This window comes from Triticum aestivum, chromosome 7A (genome assembly GCF_018294505.1).
Source record: "Triticum aestivum cultivar Chinese Spring chromosome 7A, IWGSC CS RefSeq v2.1, whole genome shotgun sequence".
In the NCBI taxonomy this organism is placed as follows: Eukaryota; Viridiplantae; Streptophyta; class Magnoliopsida; order Poales; family Poaceae; genus Triticum; species Triticum aestivum.
Window position 1 is genome coordinate 390,093,786 of NC_057812.1, and position 9,787 is coordinate 390,103,572.

Genomic DNA, 9,787 nt, shown 5'->3' on the forward strand with positions numbered 1-9,787 from the left:
GAAGTTGGAGTAAAGGAGCATGTGTTAACTTATCTTTCAATACCATGAAGGTTTCATCCAATGCGGTACCCCAAACAAAAGGCGCATCCTTCTTTGTAAGCTCGTTGAGAGGTGCAACAATGGTGCTGAAATCTCTCACAAAACGCCTATAGAAACCAGCGAGGCCAAGGAAACTCCTCACTTGTGTGACCATTTTGGGCTGCGGCCAACTCTCAATACCTTCAATCTTGGCTTTATCAACTTCAATTCCCTGTGGAGTAACAACATAGCCAAGAAAAGATACTCGTTCGGTGCAAAAGGTGCACTTTCCAAGGTTACCAAACAAACATGCATCAAGTAGAGCAATACAAACAACACGTAAATGTTCCAAATGTTCCTCCAAAGATTTGCTATAAATCAATATATCATCGAAGTAAACTACCACAAATCGTCCAATGAAAGCATGTAAAACTTCGTTCATTAATCTCATGAAAGTACTAGATGCATTATTAACCCAAAAGGCATGACTAACCACTCATATAATCCAAATTTAGTTTTAAATGTTGTTTTCCATTCATCTCCCAATTTCATACGAATTTGATGGTATCCACTATGCAAATCAACTTTGGAGAATATTGTAGAGCCACTCAATTCATCAAGCATATCATCTAGCCTAGGAATAGGATGACGATAACGAATAGTAATATTATTAATGCATCTACAATCAACACACATACGCGACGTACCATACTTTTTCTGCACTAAAATGATAGGAACAACACAAGGACTAAGTGATTCGTGTATATAACCTTTGTCGAGCATGTCCTGTACTTGACGCATAATCTCCTTCGTCTCCTCTAGATTGGTATGGTATGGTGCACGGTTGGGTAGCGATGCACCGGGAATTAAGTCAATTTGATGCTCAATCCCTCGAATAGGTGGTAATCCCGGTGGCATGTCTGGTGGGAAGACGTCAGCGAACTCCTGCAAAATGTTAGTGACAGCAGGGGGCAAAGAGGAAGGCACGTCCTCGAGTGAAAATAATGCCTCTTTGCACACAAAAGCATAACAAACAGATTTGCTGAAATCTAGCTCATCAATATCAGATTTTGTGGCAAGTAAACATGCACTTTTCAATTTAATTTCAGAAGCAACACTAGATGGTTTATTATTAGGTTTCATTTGTTGCTCAAATTCTTTTGCCACAATCTGATTTTCACTCTTATTTTTCTCCTGTTTTGCTTTATTAGCTCTATTAATATCATCTTTCAAAATGGATTCATGAGTCATAGGAAGCAAAGCAATATGGCTATCCTTATGAACAACAGTATACTGATTATTTCTACCATGGTGTACAAAATTTTTATCAAATTGCCATGGTCTACCAAGTAATAAGGAACATGCTTGCATAGGTACCACATCACAATCAACATAATCAGGATATGTAGAGATACTAAAATTCACACGAACAGTATGTGTTACCTTGACCTTGCCGCTGTTGTTGAACCATTGGATGTAGTAAGGATGTGGATGCAGTCTTGTGGTGAGAGATAGCTTCTCCACCATCTCCATGCTAGCCAAGTTGTTGTAACTCCCTCCATCTATGGTGACACGAACAGAACGTTCCTTCACAACTCCCTTTGTATGGAACAAATTATGCCTCTGATTTTGCTCAGCTTGTGTAACTTGCACACTCAAAACACATTGAGCAACTAAACATTCATACCCGTCAGCATCTTCAGCAGCCATGTATTGTGTCTCATGATCAGAATCCTCTCCACCGTGTTCTTCATGTGTAATAAGAGCCAAAGTCTCCTCATCATAGTCACAGCGGACTCATACCCACCATCCTCACTAGCAATCATCACACGCTGAGATTTGCATTCTCTCACAAAATGTCCTCTTCCCTTACAACGATGAAAAATAATATCACTTGTGTGCCCTGTTGATGCCATGGAAGAAGAAGAGCTCTGCGCAGGCCCGGCAGGTGTGCTCTTGGCAGATAGTGGTGGTTGTGCCTGCTTTCTTGTATCACAGCTGGAGGTGGCACCTGATGGAGATGTTGGTGCAGTGGAAGTAGAGGATGCACGCGGTGTCCATGATGAAGATCGACCTGCAGAAAAATTAGTTCGCGCCAATGCCTGTCGATCCTGCACTTCACGTTCAGCTTTACAAGCAAGATGGAATAAACGAGTGATATTAGTATACTCCTTATACTCTAGAATGGTCTGAATCTCTCTATTTAATCCACCCATAAAACATGCAAGCATAGCTTCATTCTCCTCAACAATACCACATCTAATCATGCCGGTTTGTAATTCCTGATAATATTCTTCTACAGAATTTCTTCCTTGTCTTAAGCGCTGCAATTTTTGAAGTAATTCACGTTGGTAATAAGGTGGAACCCAACGAGTACACATAGCAGCTTGCAAAGAAGCCCAAGTAGCTGGAATGGGATATAATCTACAATGTTCAGACCACCAAACACATGCAAAACTAGTGAAAGCACAAACAGTAGCAGGAACACGTCTCTCCTCAGGATATTGTAAACATGTAAAACGTTGTTCAGTTTCTAACTCCAAGTAAGATATATATCAGGAACATATCTACCCTAAAATGGTGGAATATTCAATTTCAGTTTAGGAAGATGGTCATGATCTTGTACCTCAGGTGGTGGTGCAGCCCTACCGTTGCGATGATATGCATGAGGATGACCTGGTGGTGGTGGTCCTGGTGGTTGCACGTAGTTCTAATTTTGATCAACCTCATCCTCGTAGTGGTCCTCCACCTGTGTAGAACTCGAAACTCTAAAGAACTAGACGCTAAGACCAGCAACTTGACACGATGGTGCAACCACAAATTCAACACAGCAAAACCCTAAAAAGATTATGCAAAGGCTCAGATTGGTTCGGATATGATGAACTAACCCTAATTTTTTTGGCTTTTTCGTGGACTGTAGGTATGAAGAATAGACTCAATATAAACTATGAAAAACTTTAATCTCACCGAGCAACCCGGAAATCTGATACCACTTGATAGAGGCGAAGGTGTCACGATGTTTCGATGAGATAGATATCATTTACTGTGGGAGTCGACTTTGACGATCCGACTACGAACGTGCGAAGACGTCGCGCCTTAGCAATCGCTAAACCAACTTCCGAGGGTTATTGACCACGCCGGAGCACGATCATCCTGACCACGAGGGTCTATTTTCTGCGAGCAAACAAAGAACAAGCAAGAAACTGAGATTGCAATCTGGATATTGCGAATAAAATAGGAAATATTTATTAATGAAGGTGGGGTTCTGTGATGTCTTGGTCTGGTCGTTGGACACAAACGAAGTACGCGAAGTTGTAGCTATGGTGAACTTTTAATCTAAACAAAACCCAAAGTCTAAACGACGCCCTAAGGTCTGTATATATGGAGGAAGAGGGGGAAATTTCGTGGCCCTTGGAGGAGGGGTCCGAAACCAACCCTAACTCTTGATTTCCAACACATACGGACTCTAAAAACAACCTATACTTAAGTATTTTGAAAATACATGGGCCTGGCCCAATAATAAGGTGACGCAGCACCTAGAATAGCCTCTGAACGAAATTTATGAAGTGACATCTTGTATATTTCGTCCAAGGCTTCATGCACTCCTTATGGTGGCTTCAAAGTCCTGAAATCATCACTTGGAACTCCGTTCTTGATCCCCTTGCACATGCCATCATCTCCATGTTGGGTCTTGCTCCAGTGTTCATCCCTCTTATCCATGCCAAGCCCTTCATTTGTAAGCAAAACAAATGTATCCAATTTAGGGAGCATCATATTCTTATGAACATTAGAATCATTACCAAGAAACGGAAGTACCTGATAATTTAATTGGCGTGTGCGAGCTCTAGTAATTGGTCCAATATGTATAGCAGCAGGGGCTGTGGGTGTAACAATGGTATTGAGGTCCTCATCAAAAAGCCAGTGCCAAAATAGGAGTCACCACGTTCATCAAGTCTTACAGTAGCAACGGTTGTAAATCCAAGGTTTGTGTGCAGTTTGACACTCGTGGAGCCTTGATGTATGTAAAGGGAAAAATTGTGCACTACATAATCTGATGAATAGCGAGGGATGTCCTGCAGAAAATGGTAGGATTGTTAAAGAAAATATGGTACCATGCAAATATGGGCCCAAATTGAAAGAACTGTACAGCAGTTGAAATCGAAGGACAAAAGTCTATAATTAAATAGACAGGGTAAACATGATGTCATGGAAATACGAGAGTAATCGAAAGAACAATGCATCATTAATTTGCCTAATATAGAAAGAAGAGGGGAAACAATCCCCTTTGACGTACATGGTGCATGTGGCACCTTTTATCCAAATGTAGCAATATTTAGAATATGTTCAGGAAAGTAGGCCACGCCAACCGATTTAGGGTGAGATTGAACATACCGCGCGCGTCCTCAAGTTTTCTGGTACGATGAGATGGAATCTCTAGCGGCGGTTGCCAAGTCCTGAAGTGTCGGCGCACTGTACATTCTATGAATGAAAGAAAACCCTCAAATCAGCTCGACTAAAAATGAATTCACGGTGATTTCCGCCAGATGATTAAAGGAGGCAGATGAACTCGGATAAGAGATGAGATAATATATCGTTAAATTAGTTACCTTGTCGTCCATGAGAAAGAACCCTTAGTACGACAGATTCTCCAACCGAGCGGAGTTGGGTCGACTGCGAGCAGTGTCGAGAAAGTCGATGGCGATAGGCGGTGGCAAGCGGAAGTGGCGAAATGCGGTGGGCTTTGCCAGCAGCCTGGCGACGGCATCCGTCGAGCTATGTGTTTACCACCGCAATAGGCGGTGCCATGGCATAGACGAGGAGGAGCTTATGTAGGTGTGAATGGGGAACGTACCGGAGGGGCCGAGGGGGTGGCGGGCGGGGTGAGGGTTTTTGTGACCTAGGGATGGTGAGGGTTTTCTTTTTTCTTTTTTGAATTAGGTGGTAAAGGTTTTCTATCACACAAAGAATTTTGGGGGCGGCGGTTTGCTAGAGCGAACCGTGTGTAATTGACGTAGTAGGCAAAATGAAAGTCATTGCACATGGTTCCAATTTTGGAAACTGTGTGTGATTGACGTACTACCTCCATCCTGGTTTATTGGTCCCCCGTGGTAATTTTTACCAAAATTTGGCGAAATATTTAACATACTCAGACATAGATAATAAGCGTACACGTACATAAGCATAGTTCAACCATAAGTACATAGTTCAACCGTCATTAAGCATACTCAAGCGTACATAGTTCGATCCATCCCACATCTGTAACATCCCAAAATTCTAAATTTTGGAATGTTATAATAAATAGATAGGTTGATTGTTTGTTTGATTGTTGTGTGATTGATTGAGTGAAATTCGAAACCTTTTCGAAAGTTAAATGAGAGGGAATAAAAGGACTTTCCCAAACCTTCACCATTTTGCATTTTGATCTCCGTGAATTCAAATTCTTTTCACCACGAAACCCTAGAGAGAAGATAACATGACTTCTTCCATTTATTTAAATGAAAAGGGGTGTTGAAAATATTTGAATTTCATTTGAAAATATTTCCAGTTCTGAAACTTTAAGCAACTCAATGATTTTCATGAGAGAAGATAAAATGACTTCTTCAAAACATATGAAATATGAGTTGGGTGTTTCAAAGAAACTCAAATTCAAAATCCATTTGATTTTTTTTCAATTTGGGTTATTTGAGTTTTATTCAAATTATTTTTCTCCAAAAACAAAATACATGGAAAATAGGGTAACATGATTCCCTACAATAGAAAATTGGAGAAAAATTAATTTGAAATCATTTTGGTATTTTTAAAATGATTTTTATTGGATTTTATTAGACTAGTAGCACTCTTTAAATTATTTGAATTTGTGTGATTTTATTTGGCATTATAAAAATGTCCATGTTGTAGAAAATATTTTTTTGCAAATTTTGGTATATTATATGCCTATATATTTTTTTTATTTTTTTTTCTGTTGTCTGGAAAATCTTAAAAAAAAGAGAGAACTCCCGCCGACTGGGCCGGCCCAGCTCTCCCGCCAGGCCCAGCCCAGCATGCAGCTCGTCTCCGACCCCGAGCGGAGTCCACCGCCCGCACGGCTCACCGGCGACGCCGTGTCCGCCCCGGTCTCCTCGCGCCCCAACCCCTCCTGCACGCCACCTTGCCCCCCTGGCCCCTTAAATAGGCTCGCCCCGAGCCCCGGGCCCCCGACGCCGCCTTGCCGCCTGCTGCCGCATCGCCGTCGCCAGCGCCCGCATCTCGCCGCCGTCGGCGAGATCCGCCACGACCACCGCCGCCTTGCCGCTCTGCCGCCTGCTGCTCGCCGCCGCCCTGCGCCGCTAGCAGACGCCGCCTGCGCCGCCGAAGCCCGCCGCTGCCACCTCGCCCTGACGCCCGCGCCGGAGTTCGCCGCCGGACGTATCCGCTCCGCCGCCGTCAAAAACCGCCTGCCAGTTTTTTTTGCTGAAAACCGCCGCACCGGTATAAACCGCCGAAAAACCCGCCCCGGTTCTTTTCTAGTTCGGTTTTCTGTTATAGATCGGTTTATTAATTAGGTTTTGGTTATTTTGCGAGCGTTCATTAGTTAAGGTTCGGTAGTGAACGAGTTCGTTCGTTAGCGTTCTGTAGCGAGCGTTCGCTCGGTAGAGTTTTTCTTTTTCTTTTCAATTTTACTCAGGGACCTATCCGTAATTAGTTTCTTTACAGTTTAGTCCTTGATCTTCAACCTATCACTACTTTTTGCTCGTTTGTCCAATCCAACGAAACCAACGCCCACTTCTTTGTTACGATCTCCTCTATCTAGTAATCCAACCCAAACATGTTTTTGAAATTTTAAAATTTGAATTATATCAGATTTGAATTCAAACTTCGTTTGATCATAACTTATGTTTCGTAGCTCCGTTTCAGTTGATTCTTTTTGCAGATCGAAGCTCTTGACCTAAACTTCCTGATAAGGCCAAATTCACATAATTTTGGTACTGTTAGAAATTGTTTTATGTTGCAAGAATTATTTTCTTGGTTTTGAAGTTTTCCGAATCGTCTTCTTCGTTCTTTTCGATCTTTTGAGTGATTGCTTATGTGTGGTTACTATTGTTTGCTTACGATAGATTGACCGGAGTGTGACGAGTAGAGCTATCAAGAGTTTTGAGTGCGAATCATCTTCATCAACATTGCAGGCAAGTTCACACTTTGATCATATTCCTTTCATACCCAGTTTTATTGCATTAGTTTCAACCTCAAACATTGCATGAGTAGGATTGATAACATGTGGGTATTGGGAAGTAGTTGATGAGGTAGGAACCTATTGCCCTGCACTCAAACCTTGGGAGTTACTATTACGTTATGCTTATATTGCCATGCTATGCTCGTAGACGTGGATTGGGTTGAGAGTATTCATGACAGATGTGAGATTGTTAATTAATGGTTTACTTAAGGTGGCAACTTTAAAACACATCTGGGTGGATTGAGGCACCTGGGTATTCCAGCGATTGCCTGTTTAGGCACCTGGGTATTCCAGCGATTGCCTGTTTTTATGGACCGCCACCCAGGCTCAAAGGGATCATGAGATTATTCATACTAGAAACTTCCGTGTGCAGCCACAAGCTATTATGGGCTCTAGCATAGTTGATTAAGTCGTGTGAACTCTTACAGTGGTAGACTAGCAGATGTAGGGGTAGTAGGTGGTACGGTCTACCCATCGTAAGGTGCAAACGCTTCTGAAGGACTATGTCTCGGTCATCCGTTTCTCAAACACCATGTAGTGCGAGAAATCCAACGGAGGAGATCGAGTCTTGTGGGGAAAAGTGCGCAAACCTCTGCAGAGTGTATAAACTAATCATGATTAGCCGTGTCCCCGGTTATGGACGTCTTGAGTATACCTGGATTATCATGTGAATCTCATCATGTTACTTTAAATTAATTTTGTTGGGTTTAATGATGTTACTTAATTGGGATTGAGAATGCTATCAACCATTCTCAATGTTCAACAACCACCATGATAGTTAAATAAAAATTATTCCTTTGCAGTAGGGAAAAATTGGCTTTTCGCAAAACATTATAACCATAGAGCTTTTCAACCAGCCAAATATGCATGTAGTGATAGCCATTGTTCATCATTTCTCTCTATGGTGTGAATTGCCAGTACATTCAATGTACTGACCCTTTGTGGCTGCAACGTCTCATGTTGCAGGACATCTTACGACGAGTAAGTGATACGTTAGGGTTACGATTTCTACACTCAACTTTGCCGTTGGTGTTGATGGGAATCCACAACCTTGTTACTTCCGCTATTTTGGATTGAGGCAATAGTTTTTACGTTATTTATACATGTGATTTACCTCTGTTATAAATCCTCGAGTACTGTATGTGTCAGCATACCGATCCAGGGATGACACTTAAGCACAAAGACTTGATCCATTCGGGTCGGGTCGCTACAAGATGGTATCAGAGCACATGTTGACTGTAGGACGTGACCATGGAAACTGGCAAGCCCATAGGAAAGATTTTTCTCTAAAACTTTACTTTTCAAAAAGATCTTTTACCTCTCTTCTCTTCTGAGCTTATTCAAATATCCCTTTTAGTGAGACTATACCCTTTTCCCTTTTGACCACACGAAGATCCGACTGATGAGACCACTCCAAGAACTACAAGATATCGAACAACCGAGACCATTCGGAATGAAGAGGATTTTACCATACATTATGATAATGGAAACTACAATGGTTGAAGACTCCGAATACTAGGAGAATTTGAAGGCTCTGAAGAATTCCCAGAGTGTAGTGACCTAGGAAGGCTACCCTTATGGAATTTGGCAGACTATGGAAGTTGTCAATACCCGAGATCAAGGTGTATTGGAGAAAGACCAGAGCATGGAGAGTTAAAAACTCAAAGTTCTATCAAGGAAAACCCTAAGGCAGGAGATATCACCTATGGAGAGATAGCTCATGGAAATGACAAGAGCAGAACCACGACTATCCATGAGGTTATCGCCCGCTTATGATATTTTCACCGTGCTGAGTTAAGCATGCATATGCATGGAAGGATTGGATGGTAGAAGGCTGATGGATCACCTATCAGCAAGAGATGAAGTTTTAACCTTGGCCGGTGTATCACCAGGATCTGGAGTGTTACATCAGGAAGTTTAAGATGGACTTGTAGGAAGTCATATTTGACAAGGAGGCCATTCATGAAGAACTTAGGTCCAAGAAGATGAAGTAGCCAAGCTGGAGGAGCAAAACCTCGAGATACCAGAGATTCGTCAGGAACTGAAGGACAGTAGGACCATGGTTCATGCGAAGGATGTTGAAACCAGAAGTTTGGAACACAACTCCAGAATATTAAAGGACATCACGAGAGACTTCGCGTCAACAGAGTTGATCTGGCAAAAGAACTTCAGAAAGACAAGCATGATCGGAAGAAGCCATTGGAGGTATGAACAAGGCTTGAAGAGTTTGGAGACTTTGAAGATTTATTGACCTTTAGAACACCAAACCCCTGTTATATACCTACGTTAGATGCGATATTTGTGAGCTGTCATTTGTTTGATGTTTTTCTCGACAACCACAATAAAATCTGTCTTTTCAAAACTATTGTTTGTATTGTGTGTATCCCCCTCTATCTCTCTCAGCTCACCCCAAAACCCATGGACCCAATAGAGGATGAATGGAGGACTGAGAGCGGCGTCGAGGATGCAAGCGGAGAGAGAGGATTGTGTGTGCGTAGCGAGGATGAGGGGTGCGGCCGCTCGGGCACATCATCAATATGGAGTAGTGGGAATTGTGGG